The sequence below is a fragment of the Hylobates moloch genome, unplaced genomic scaffold, assembly GCF_009828535.3.
Source record: "Hylobates moloch isolate HMO894 unplaced genomic scaffold, HMol_V3 SCAFFOLD_4, whole genome shotgun sequence".
NCBI lineage: Eukaryota > Metazoa > Chordata > Mammalia > Primates > Hylobatidae > Hylobates > Hylobates moloch.
In genome coordinates this window covers 133,951,191-133,965,446 of record NW_026652279.1, presented here as the reverse complement: position 1 = coordinate 133,965,446, position 14,256 = coordinate 133,951,191, and the positions used below count along the sequence as shown (strand labels likewise).

The following is a 14,256-nucleotide window of genomic DNA, read 5'->3' as shown; positions in this document are numbered from 1 at the left end:
TGATAGTACTCTACTATAAATTATTGAGATAAACCATCATATGCATCTATTAACTTCTGAAGTCATTAAAAGAATTAAATCATAAAATTGAAAATTATCAAAAAGAACTCTTAGATACTTCAAAACGTATCTGTGGAATCTGGCTTGAGAAACACTATGCAGATCAAGAGAACGAAGTTATCATGGTATTTCTGGATTTAAACCAAGGTATTTGGTAAGGTCCCCTGAGTTTTCCCGTGCCATAATGTAGTGATACATCCTTTTGGCCACTGGGTTCAAAATTTCATCTCAAAACCCAATAAGCCCCTCAAAACTTGCCCCTAAAGTTTACAAGTTCCTAGATTTACTAAAGATTATACACACAGTAGCAAAGGGAAAAAAAAGTCTTACCACTCTTTAAAAGAGTATGTCTCTTCATACAGCATGTATAAAACAATCAGCTAAATGAAACTTCTTCCCAATAATGTTGTACTTAAAATTGCATTCATTTTAGCTTTCCTATGAATTTTTTTTTCCCTCATGCACTTTTATCCCTAAGTCATTTGTATTAGTTGTAAAAACTTAACAGGTTTGTGAAGGAGCAATGTTTTAGAGGTATAGGCAAGAGATGGATTTTAGTAAGTCCAAGTTGTAACGTAATAGTGTATGACTTCAATTATATTCTTGAATATGTTAAATACATTAAAATATATTAATTTTATATTGGAGGCAAGAAATGGCATTAATATATACATTTCTCTCTCTCTCTTTTTTTTTTTTTTTGAGATGGAGTTTCGTTCTGTCGCCCAGGCTAGAGAGCAACGGTGCGATCTCGGCTCACTGCAACCTCTGCCTCCTGGGTTGAAGTGATTCTCCTGCCTCAGCCTCCCAAGTAGCTGGGATTACAGGTGCCTGCCACCACACCCAGCTGATTTTTGTATTTTTAGTAGAGACCGGGTTTCCCGATGTTCAGGTCTAAAACTCCTGACCTTAGGTAATCCACCCACATTGGGCTCCCAGAGTGCTGGTATTATAGGAGTGAGTCATGGTGCCCAGCCAATATATAAATTTCAAATCAGGAAATGTAATTAAAAATTCAAAGTTATTTTAAAATCTCAATTAATAAGTTAACAAAAATAGCTTAAAAAATGATTTGTGGTCAGTGTCCATGAACCCGCCGCATTAGAATCTTGGGTTGTTTATTAAAAATTGAGGTTCTGGCTGGGTGCGGTGCCTCACGCCTGTAATCCTAGCACTTTGGGAGGCGGAGGTGGGCAGATCACGAGGTCAGGAGATCGAGACCATCCTGGCTAACACAGTGAAACCCTGTCTCTACTAAAAAGATACAAAAAATTTGCCAGGAGTGGCAGCGTGCGCCTGTAGTCCCAGCTACTCGGGAGGCTGAGGCAGGAGAATGGTGTGAACCCGGGGGGCGGAGCTTGCAGTGAGCCTATATCGTGCCAAAGCACTCTGGCCTGGGCAACAAAACGAAACTCCGTCTCAAAAAAAAAAAAAAAAAAAAAATTGAGGTTATTCCACCTCAGACCAAAATAGAACCCATGCAGGTGGCTATGAACTAAACTTTAAGCAATGCTTATACACTTTAAATTTAATATAAAGAGGCAAATCTATCACTGTTTACTAATTTGTTAAGCATTCTAGGATAATCATAACTGATGGGTATCATCATAAATATGTACCTTATAAAGAAACTTTAAGCTCATCACTTGGATAAGATAAAAAGAAATCTCAGAAAAGTTAATACTCCCTAAAATATAAAAACTTTAATAAACAAATATGTTTCATCAATGAAATAACTCATTTTCATACAAATAAAATTAACTGAATTACTTACATATGAATACTTAAGATGAACCTCAAGATAATCTTGCAGAATTTTTTAAAGAATGTAACTATGTTTCTAAACAAGGAAGTACTTCTTCTTGCTTCCTAGTTACCAAAGTTCTCATAAAAGAAAAATATTTCACCATTTCCTCACAAAATTTAATAGTTTTATTAAGTGCAGATTCACTAATGCCTTACACTGTATCTCTAACATCACACCCTTTTGAAATGAAAAAGCATGCTGAACTAACTCTATAATGGCAAAACAGCAACATATAGCTGAGTTGCATGTGATCAACCAAAATTTTGACCTGCTAATGGAGAAAATTCATAAATAGGAAATAAAGTTATCTATAAGCACTTTTATAAACATAAAGTACCATACACAAGATCATACACATAATATAGCTCAAAATATGCCAGAATTAGACTACATTACCGACACTTGTAAATAAACTCCAGACTTGGAAGTAAAAGATGAGCCCTATTTTCCAGTGTTATAATAGTATCTAGACGTTATTTGCAAATAACTAAAGATCTGGAAAAAATTACAAAAGGAAATCCCAGAAATCCACTAAAACTGCCACTTCAGAAAGAGTAATTTCTTTTTAAAGGTCAAGAATCAATCACATTCTGGCCAAGCGCAGTGGCTCACGCCTGCAATTCCAGCACTTAGAGAGGCCAAGGCGGGCGGATCACTTGAGGTTAGGAGTTCGAGACCAGCCTGATCAACATGGTGAAACCCCTCTCTACTAAAAATACAAAAATTAGCCAGGCACAGTGGCGCATGCCTGTACTCCTGGCTACTCGGGAGGCTGAGGCAGGAGAATCGCTTGAACCCAGGAGGCAGAGGTGGCAGTGAGCCAAAATCATGCCATTGCACTCCAGCCTGGGCAACAGCGAAACTCCATCTCCAAAAAAAACCTTCTATTAAATTTCTTAAACAGTTTTAATCTCATACAAACAAAAGCAGAGTCAAATTAACTGTGTAATTGTGTGGCTTTAACGATTTAATGTGGCTTTAACAGAATTTAAAAGCCTGAATGTTTTTGGTTTTAACATAATTAAAAATTCTCAATATTTCTGGTAGGCATAATTATGAAATTAGTGCAATAACTGAGACATCTCTGAATACATATTATGGAACACAAATTTTTGTTTTGATACTCCATTCTCCAAGTTCTAAATATATTAAATTTTACTAGAAAAAGATACTATCTGATTGATTGCAGGCATTTTATATGAAATAATGAATATAAATGAAAATAAGGTAACTAAATGTAAAGCTTTGGGTCTCTAGGTCAAAAATAACCAGATTTTCCAAATAGCCCCCAACAGATTTAATTTTAAAAAAAAAAAAAAAAAAATGGACATATACTGCCCCCAAGTGGTGAAAAAAATTAAGACCATTTTGGATAAGAAAGATCCATAAAGTAAAACGGAAAGACTGAGAGTAATTTTATTTTCTCCAGATTCATGAACTCTCTGTAGAGAATAAACTTTTTAAGTAAAATGGAAAATTTGTTTTCTTAATTGCCGGTCTCAAAACTCAGAGATATGCCTAACAAATACCTTAGTTTCTCTTAGTAAACCACTGGAGTTTTCATTATTGCTATCATTTTCAGCATTTAGGTGAATTTCCTGGTATTTTTTGTTTTTGTTTAGTAGCCCTTAGCCTGAGGCCAGTCCCATTCTGTGCCAGGTTGGATGGATCAAGGTGCATCAGAAAATCTTTGGTATTTATGAGAACTGCAGCTGCTCTAAATGAGGAGGAAATTTCAGAGACAGCCAGAGAGAGGAAACTGAATTCTCTGGGTAATTTCTGCTTAAGTATCTGGCTACCCTCTAAACAACACATGTGTAGGACAGATTCTGAGTAGCCCCACTAAGACCAAAAAAATTGAACTGAAATTTGAACAGCTGCCCAATAGATAGAGTATGCTGTTTGAGTACAACCGAGTAATTTCCTGCTAAAACAAGAACATCACCACTGTTTAGAGGTACATAAAATGCAGAGTCTCAACAACATAATACTCACAATGTTCTCACCTACACTTACTCGATGGTCTAAACAATTTTAAGTTACTTGACATCTGAAGAAAGAGGAACATGTGACTCATTTCTAAAAGAAAAGACAATCAACAGAGATCAACTCCAAGGTGAACCAGTGTTTGGAATTAGCAGACAAGAATTTTAAAGCTCCTATTTTAACAATTCTCAGTGGTGTAAAGGAAAATATGCTCATAATAAGTAAACAAATAGCAGAGAAATAAAAGCTATAATAAATAACCAAACTGAAATTCTAGAAGTAAAAAATTCCACACTTAAGTACTTACTCAAGAGAAACAAAAACATGTCCACACAAAAAACCATACTCAAATGTTCTCAGAGCTTTGTTTGTAAAGTCTCTGAATTGGAAATAACTCAAATGCCCATTAAACGGTAAATAACTAGAGCCCTTCAATGTAATACCACTCAGTAATTCAAAGGAAGAAATTACTGACAAATGGAAAAAAAAGTTCAGCATTTTCCCATAAAATTAAATGTGAGTGGCAGATGGATAGGTGGAGAGATATTTGGTAAGACAAATATAATAAAAATTTTAATGGCAGAAATTTAATGATAAATGTACTGGTGTCATTGTGAAATTCAAGTTATGTTTGAAAATTTCTATAATAAAATGGCAAAAAATTACACTCTGGGGCAGGTGATCAATTTTGAACATGCTAATTTTGGGAATATAAGCTGATTGATAGTTATTAAAAAGAAAACACATTCATTTATAATCAGTCCACTTACCTTTTGAGACCTTCCTCCAATTTGCCCTACTAGTTTGGTGTTCCACTGCTCAGAAAACTTCACTGTCTACAAACTTGAGATTATACTTTGTGCTTCCTCATCAATAAATGTATTAATTTTTTTTTTTGAGAGTCTTGCTCTGTTGCCCAGGTTGGAGTGCAGTGGCACAATCTTGGCTCACTGCAACCTCCACCTCCCAGGTTTAAGCGATTCTCCTGCCTCAGCCTCCTGAGTAGCTGGGACTACATGTGTTTGCCACCACACCTGACTAATTTATGTATTTTTAATAGAGATGGAGTTTTGCCACATTAACCAGGCTGGTCTCAAACTCTTAACATCAGGTGATCTGCCCACCTCGACCTCTCAAAGTGCTGAGATTACAAGCGAGAGCCACTGTGCCCAGCCCAATAAATGTATTAAAATGTTAAATAATGAATAAGATTGGACTTAACAGTTATATCTGAAGAATACTTCTATTTTTGTTTTTCATTTAGTTCTTTTTATTCCTTTTTTTTTTTTTTTTGGCTCTTATCCTTCACCTACTAAAGAGAAAACAATTTCCTGAGAACTCATGATAACACTTCTTACAAAGTCTGCCCATTTCTCCCAAGAGGTAGAAGCAATTCAGATACCTATTTATAGATGAATGGATAAAGCAAATTTGGTATATACACACAATGGAATATTATGTAACCTTAAAAAAGAAGGAAAAAAAAAGAGCATAAATTAGTTCAACCTGATTGTGAAATACAATTGTGGAAGACAGTGTGGTGATTCCCCAAGGATCTAGAACTAAAAATACCATCTGACCCAGCAATTCCATTACTGGGTATATACCCAAAGGATTATAAATCATGCTACTATAAAAACATGCACACATATGTTTAATGTGGCACTGTTCACAATAGCAAAGACTTGGAACCAACCCAAATGCCCATCAGTGATAGACTAGATAATGTGGCACATATACGCTATGGAATACTATGCAGCCATAAAAAAGGAAGAGTTAGTGTCCTTCGCAGGGACACGGATAAAACTGGAAACCATCATTCTCTGCAAACCATCACAAGGACAGAAAACCAAACACCACATGTTCTCACTCATAAGTGGGAGTTGAACAATGCGAACACTTGGACCAGGGAGGGGAACATCACACACTGGGGCCTGTCAGGGGGTGGGGGACTAGGGGAGGGATAGCATTAGGAGAAATACCTAATGTAGATGATGGGTTGATGGGTGCAGCAAACCACCATGGCAGGAGTATACCTACGTAACACTACCTGCACGTTGTGCACATGTACCCCAGAACTTAAAGTACAATAAAAAAAAAAAAAAAAGAAAATTCTGTCACATGCTACAACATGGATAAACCCTGAGGGCATTATGCTAATTGAAACCAATCACAAAGGGGCAAATACTGAAGGACTCTACTCATATGACGAATCTAAACAAATCAAAATCATAGAAACAAAGTTAAAAAATGGTTACCAATGACTAGGGGAGGGGAGAGGAAGAATTAATGTCTAGTGGGTAGTTTTCAGTGTTGCAACATACAAAAGTACTAGAGATCTGTTGCACAATGTGAGTATACTTTACTGAATTGTATACATGAAAATAAAGTAGTAAATTTAATGTTATGTTATTCACTGTAATTTTTAAAAAGCCTGCCAATTTTTAAAAACTAGAATTTAAAACCTGTCAATGGCTTTTTGAAAGTCTATATAATTTGTTCTCTATTTTCTCTTTATATATATGTGAAATATAATTTGTCCATTTGTACCACTCTGTTGACCTTCCCCCCATAAGGGGAAGTATTTAACTTGCCTAAGTATTCACTGATCCTAATCTTCATGCATTACACAAGCTCAGTAAGCATAAAAGTGTGCTTTATCAGTTTGTAAGTGTGGAGGTCTTTAGTTTCTAGAGTCGGGCAGGCAATTTACCAGCTTTCAAGCAATTACACCTACTTCAAGTGCTCTTTTTGATAGCAATATTATACATGTGCTGCAGTTTCAGGTTCATCCTCTAAGTCCCTTAAAATTCTTGGGTGAATACCATCCAGTCATGTTTTTTTCCCCAAAGCTTATATTGTATCCAACTTTAAAATTACATAAAGTCATTACTAAGACTAATGTCGCTTATCTTAAAATATCCAACCTTAAATAAGTATGAGTTGAAGAATATTTGTTGAATCACTTTATGAAGATCTTTCGAATAATGTCATATTAAAAATTTGGATCAGGTCTTATTAAAAATTAGTAACTTCAGGCCAGGTGTGGTGGCTCATACCTGTAATCCCAACACTTCGGGAGGCCGAGGCGGGCGGATCACGAGGTCAGGAGATCGAGACCATCCTGGCTAACACGGTGAAACCCCGACTCTACTAAAAATACAAAAAATCAGCCAGGCATAGTGGTGTGTGCCTGTAGTCCCAGCTACTCGGGAGGTTGAGGCAGGAGAATGGCATAAACCCAGGAGGCAGAGCTTGCAGTGAGCCGAGATCGTGCCACTGCACGCCAGCCTGGGTGATAGAGCGAGACTCCGTCTCAAAAAACAAACAAACAAACAAACAAAAATTAGCTGGGTGTGGTGGCGGGTGCCTGTAATCCCAGCTACTTGGGAGGCTGAGGCAGGAGAATCCCTTGAACCTGGGAGGCAAAGGTTGCAGTGAGCCGAGATTGTACCACTGCACTGCAGCCTAGGTGACAAGAGTGTGACTCTGGCTCAAAAAAGAAAAAATTTAGTAACTTTATAGTGGTTGCAGTTATATATTATGGACCTTGTCCCAAAACTTACTATGGCAGTGTATCTTACCGCTTACTGAACAAAGTAACACTTCCTTTTATTTGTCAAATTTAGGAAAACTTAGAATCAGTGAACACACTTTCACTGGATATATTTTCAATTTATTCACTACAAAATAAAATATTCATTCCTCTGTTAGGACTTAGAACAGACACCTTGAAACATGGCACCCTGGCATACTGAGTATTTTAACCTGAAGGAAATTAAGAAAACTGCGGAAACAAGGGGGTCTCTCTCACCTTCTCCCAACCCATCTCTCTTGAAGTGGGCCACATAAATGAAAATTCCCCTTGCCTCTTTCTCCCTTGAAGCAGGTCATCAAACCTAGGAAGGCCACTCTCTTTCTCCCTCCCCTCTCCCCTAAGGTGACAAGCATCCTGCCCTATACCCAGTGGGAAGGAATGTCACAGAGAGCCCAAGAAGAATGTGAACAAACAAGCCTTGCTAAATTCTCCCAGTTGATTACCATCAGATCACACACTTTTGTCTTCCAATCATACTTATGCATGACTATCCACAAAAATACATTTTCCCTGGGTCTTTTAGTCTTCATTTCTGAAGGTTCCCATATCACATAAAATTTATATTAAATTATACATATAAATTATATATAAATTTGTTATGTTTTTCTCTTATTACTTTTATTATTGGAGTCTCAGCCATAAACCTTGCAATGGGTGAGGAAAATATATTACTTTTTCTCCCACTATAGTTAAGAGGAAAATTTACTCTTTAGGGTCAAGAAACTTAAAATTAATGACACCATTGGAAAAGTCGAAATTTTCTTGCTACTTCCTTTGGATATGATAGGCATTTCTCTGTTTTTATTGTCTGCTTCAGGCCAACAATAAGTATATATATGCAGCCCACAGACTGAAGAGGAAAGAAAACATGAAATACCACTGGGCAAAAAACACTCAGATAACACTCCAAGTAACAGAAGAAAAAACAGAAACTTTCAAATGAAAAACTGACAACTTCATTTAGCACTTTCATAAATTAGGTGTTTGTGATTAGTTTTAAAAGTCCTAGAGACAATGGTCCTCACTGATGACAACTGAACCTCAGTAACCTGACAGTGTCCAATCACCTCTTCAACCTCCCCTAGCCCCATTTAAATAACCCAGATCTTTTTGTAAACCCTCCTCTAGTGGTCATAACATTCTCTATCTTCCTTACTCACTTATAAATATATTCTTCAGTTGTTTTTTAAATCGAAACTCAACTTTTTGTGACATAATTAAAACTCTAGCTATTAAGAGATAAATTATCTCACTTTATTAAATTATTATTCTTTAAACCACTATTTAGATATTAAGAAAGTCCGACAGAACTCATCAGGAGTAATTCAATCAACAAACACCCCTCTGTTCTAATAGTTTCCCCAAATATCATAATCACAGAAACATATGTTATTGACAATACCCCAAATATACATGACTCTTTTTATTACACGGATAGCACTAAAGTGGGGAGCCTTAAACATAATTATAACTGGGTATCCAACAGTACTGCCTACACTGTTGGTTAACAATTACATGAATGTCCTTCTACCGTTGTCGACAATGAGAAAATTTTTATGGTTACAATGTGATTTTAAATACATCAGCTGTGATCTTTCTTAAGGAAAAAAAAAAAAAAAAACAAACCTTCCCTGGCTCCATGTTTCCTGTAATTGCCAACTCTCTTTGTTCCTCTATACAGCAGTATTACTAAGAGTTGTCTATACCCTATGTCCAGTTTATTTCCTCCATTCAGTCTCAAACACTGTAATCAAACTGCTGACCCTATTCCTCCTCCAGAACTACTCTTGACAAGGTTTTCAATGATCTTGTTAAATACAATGTCAATTCTTAGTCTTCATCTAACTGTACCTATCAACAGCATTTGAAACAGCTCATCACTCTCTTTTCCTTGACAAACTTTTGCCCTTTCATTTCCTGGATATGAAATTCTCTTAATTTCCCTATTTCACTGGTAACTCCTCCTTCTCTCTCCCACATTTCAATGTTGAAGCACCCTGGAGCTCAAGCTGTGGTCCTCTTCTCTTCTCTAGACTCACTCTCCTTTGGTAATCTCATCCTGGCTTTAAATATCATCTTTATGCTGATGACTCTTTAATGTTTATCTTGTAAAGTTCACACCTGTACATCCACATATCTTTGACTGTACATCTAACAGATCTCTCAAACTCAACATGTCTAAGATCCACTCTTTTGCACTCAAGTCAGCCTCATTCACAACCTACCCATCTCAGCTGAACAGAAATCTATCCTTCCAGTTATTCAAACCAACATTTTTTAGAGTTAATTTGACTCCTATCTTTCTTTAACATCCTCCATCCAATTCATGACTCTTACCTTTTTTCTACTGGCTCTACTTTTAAAATAAATCCAGAATCTACCACTTCCCCTGTTACCATCTAGATCTGAAACACAATAATCTCTCACCTAGATTACAACAGCCTCTTAACAAGTCTCTTTGTATCCATCCTTACAGCTCTACAGTCTATTCTCAGGAGAGAACTTTCTTTAAAAAACATTATCCAGAACAATAGGAAAGTTTTAAAATACTCATTAAAAAGAAATTCAAAAAAGAAAACATTTGCTGACGGTCTACTATGTACCAGCCAGAATGATACCTTAAATAGACTTGACCCTTGAACGATACAGGGGTTGAGGTACCAACTCCCATACAGTCAAAAAAAATCCATGTGTAACTTCTGACTCACTGAAAACTTAACTACAGATAGCCTACTGTTGACTGGAAGCCTTCATATAACATAGTCTATTAGTGCATATTTTGTATGTTATAGGTATTATATACTGTATTCTTACAATAAAAGCTAGAGAAAAGAACATTTTTTAAAAATCCTAAGAAAATAAATTTACAGAACTGTACTGTATTATGGATGCTCTAAGTTTTACATAATTTGTTTACAAAATTAATGGTCTGTCCAAAATGGTAGGCAACCCATTAACTTTTTCTTACAATATCATAAATTTTCTCTGCTGCTTGAGAGGTCTTCCAGCATCACTGGTGACACTTCATATGGTTCCCATGGTGTTATTCAAGGCTTACAGTTCTGCACTAAACATGATGAAAAATAATATGCCAGAACTGCGAGAAATCACTTTTTACTGTGATTCACATTTTACTGGAGAACTGCTCACGTGGGGATGATAAGCATCATATAGCGTTTTAAGCGGATATCCCAAACATTTGAGTTTACCAGAATAGCCAGGAGGACGCTAAGAAATTATTACAGTAGTAAAGTATGTACTACAGTTAATTTTATGCAGTTATTATTTAATATTGCATTTTTACATTTGTTTACATTTCTCTCTACTGAAAATAGCACCATGTAAGGTCTGTGTATGCATGCTTTGATAAATTTTAACTTTTGATAATAGATTTGTGTACATTTTATGGTAGTAAATGATAAAAGATAGTACCAACATATATTTTATGCATTTATTACATAACTTTTTCTTGATTTTTTTCTATATTTCGAGGCTACACAGTTCATCTGCGAGTTTTTTCAAATTGTCACAAACCTCCAAAAAATTTTCCAGTATATCTATTTAAAAAAAAATCTATGTGTAAATAAACCTACACGGTTCAAACCCATGTTGTTCAACAGTCAACTGTACATGTCAGATCATGTCAGACCTCTTTCCAAAATCCTGCAACTTTTCATTTCACTTAAGGTTAAAATCAAAGTCTGTATGATGACCTCAACAGACTCATTACCTCTCTGTCTTAACTACAACTATTCTCCTCCTCCCTTCAAGCATACCAGTCATATTGCCCTCCTCACTGTTCCACAAATACCAAAGTACCCCCCTGCCTTTGCACTGGCTGTTCTTGCTACCTAGAAGCTCTTCCCTGAGCTGTCTCAAGGAAGACAGCCTTGTTCTCTCTCACTTCCTCAAGGCTTTGTAAATTTCTAAGCTGCTTAATGAGACCTACTAGCCAACCTTACACAATTCTGACAATGCTCTCTTCCATGCTCTCCATATAGCACTCAATTCACCTTATCTTGAACTATTTTTTCTTTTTTCTATTGCAATTATCAACTTTTGTCACACTACATGATTTGCTATTGTTTTCCCTTTTAAAATACAATATACATCTCACAGATATCCTTTAAAAATATAAACTCCATGATGGCAGGGATTACTGTTTTGTTTAACAAGGTATTATCCCAAGTACCAAGAATAATGCATGCCGTACAGTAGATGCAGGATACACATTTATTGAATGAATTTCATTCTTTATAATAATGACCACATGTGGTAGGTGTTACATGTTATCATCCCTATTTTACAGATGGAGAAGCTGTTAAGATAGGAGACAGACTGTTTTTTATCCAAGATCATCACATTGTTATCAAGCCGCAGAGATGAGAAACTGTCTTTTAATTCCGCAAATAAATAGCAGTAAATAATTTAATGAATCATTTCAAAAAATAAACTCCAGAATATGTGACATTTATTTTAATATTGAGTACTACTATTTATTGTTTACTACATCCTGTTTGGCCAGGTGCGGTGGCTCACGCCTGTAATCCCAGCACTTTGGGAGGCCAAGGCAGGTGGATCTCGAGGCCAGGAGTTCAGACCAGTCTGGCCAAAATGGCGAAATTCTATCTCTACTAAAAATACATAAATTAGCCAGGTGTGGTAGCGCATGCCTGTAAGCCCAGCTACTGGGGAGGCTAAAGCACGAGAATCACTTGAACCCAGGAGGTGGAGGTTGCAATGAGCAGACATGGCACCACTGCACCCCAGCTGGGGCGACAGAGCAACACTCTTTAAATAAATAAATAAAGCTGTTTAATGATACTGGTTTTGCTTTTTATTTAAAAATATTTACTTTTTTCCTAGTGTTTGGCAAGTTGACCTGTACCAGGTCCTTGACAGAGCAGAAAAACCACAAACTCTAAGAAGGGCCTGAGGAATCCATGTTCAGAGAAATCACGCTGAGAAGTCCCAAATATTAAGGTTATTTTAAAAAGGGTGGCTTGATAAAAACAAGGATAGGGAGATCCTCCAGCCCTCCTACTACACAATAAGAAGTCCTTGAGGGATGCTGAGGTACCATAAGGTGTGTAGAACCAACTCTAAGACCTTGTCTAACTGCCTCTTCCCCAATAACCCCTGTACCACCAAAACCATCCTGGGCATTTTACAGAAACAATAGAGTATAAATGATTTGCCCAAGGCTGCAAAATTAGAAAGTGGCCAAACTGTGGCCTTCTCTGTTCTCTACCATTTTGACTACAGTTGAATTTTTTTTTTAATTGAACTATCTTTCTAAATGTGCAAAACAGTTTACCTGCACAATATGACATGCTAGGAGAAGAAAAGAAAACAACTGAAGTTTGGAGTGGGGGCACGTCTGCCCCTCTAATTGCTCCTGCTGATATCACTGCTCCTCAGAGGAGTGGAAGGAAGCTAAGCCTTCTTATTTTGTCTGAAATATTGGTTCTATGGCAAGACTTACGTAAATTATCTCTAAGACTAATAGTGCAGCAGAGAATTAAAAATACAAATTAAATTATAATTATTTATTTCTGGATAATATCATTGATAAAAACTGCCCTTAAATTAGGACATTAATGTTTGTATGCAACTTTGCTAAAATCATGTTTTTACTCTGAAACAGAAATATAGGCAATGCAATTAAATAAATGAACAAACAGTATTATTTTCTCCATTTGATAGAACAGGAAACATTAAATGACCTGGACATGGTCACACAGTAAATGAGAGTGTCAAAATACCACCTAATGTTCTAATTCTAACCTGCTAGAAAGTAAACTCTAGAAGGGCGGGCATTGCCTCTCTTGGGTTCACGGCCAGCACCTAGCACGGCATCATGCACATCACTGGGGTTAATGCTAGTATCAGTACGCATGCTCAGAATAAATATTATGAGAGTTAACTGCACTTGACAAAGAAGCCACGTAAGTAATAAATGGACAGTAGCTCCATCTCATATCACGAACAAGGCTAACTTGTAATGAAGAACTGCAGCAGACCCCATTTGTAAACTAGAAGTGTTTTCCTTTTAGAATAATGAAACAATGAAATATTTGAAGAAAAACAGCCACCCATTTCCAACTGTTACATGGTAGAATGAATCAATCTACCATTATTTTTTTGTTAGTAGACTATAACTACAAAATAGTATTTTAGGATATCTGGTCAATAATATAGGCAAGTTAATGATTAGTCCACCTTTCTATACAAATGTTGATTTATGATTACTACATTCATTGTCTAGGCTGAGATACTTTTGAAAATAAAGGGGTGCTATTAATATTTATTCACAGGAATAATGGCAACAGTCTTAGGCAAACCAGAACCTATGAGTCAACTTAGTTCAAAGTAGAAGAATTCTCCTTTTCTTCTTTCTTATGGTACCTGCAAGAGATTCCCTGCATATCTCGGCCTACATTTCTTGTTTCTTGCCTAAATTTCCTGACAAAGTGATGTTAAAAATAGAGACTAAATACTAAATAAATACATGCATATGCGTCATCTAAGGATACACAGTAATTTTCAGATATAGCCCATATTAGGATTTCAAAAGCAGTTGATTATAAAATTGACTTGCAACAATAAAAGCTCAACTATAGGATACGTCAATATCATAGACTTGTCTTGTCAATGTTTAAGACGACTACTTCCAATTTAACCTCCTTCCCATTACTGAACTGTAGCAGTCACCATCCCATAGTCCCATTTTTCAATCGCTGACTTTTATATTCCTTATCACAAATCCTGAGGGACTCTATAGAAAAAGCTGAAGCTTCTTCCC

General features: G+C 36.3%; 1 protein-coding gene across 4 annotated transcripts in view; it reads right to left on the bottom strand.

Annotated features, from left to right (window-relative positions):
• Positions 1–14,256, bottom strand: part of PIBF1 (progesterone immunomodulatory binding factor 1) — a 260,610-nt gene that overhangs the window by 220,782 nt on the left and 25,572 nt on the right. The gene's annotated exons all lie outside the window — the stretch shown is intronic.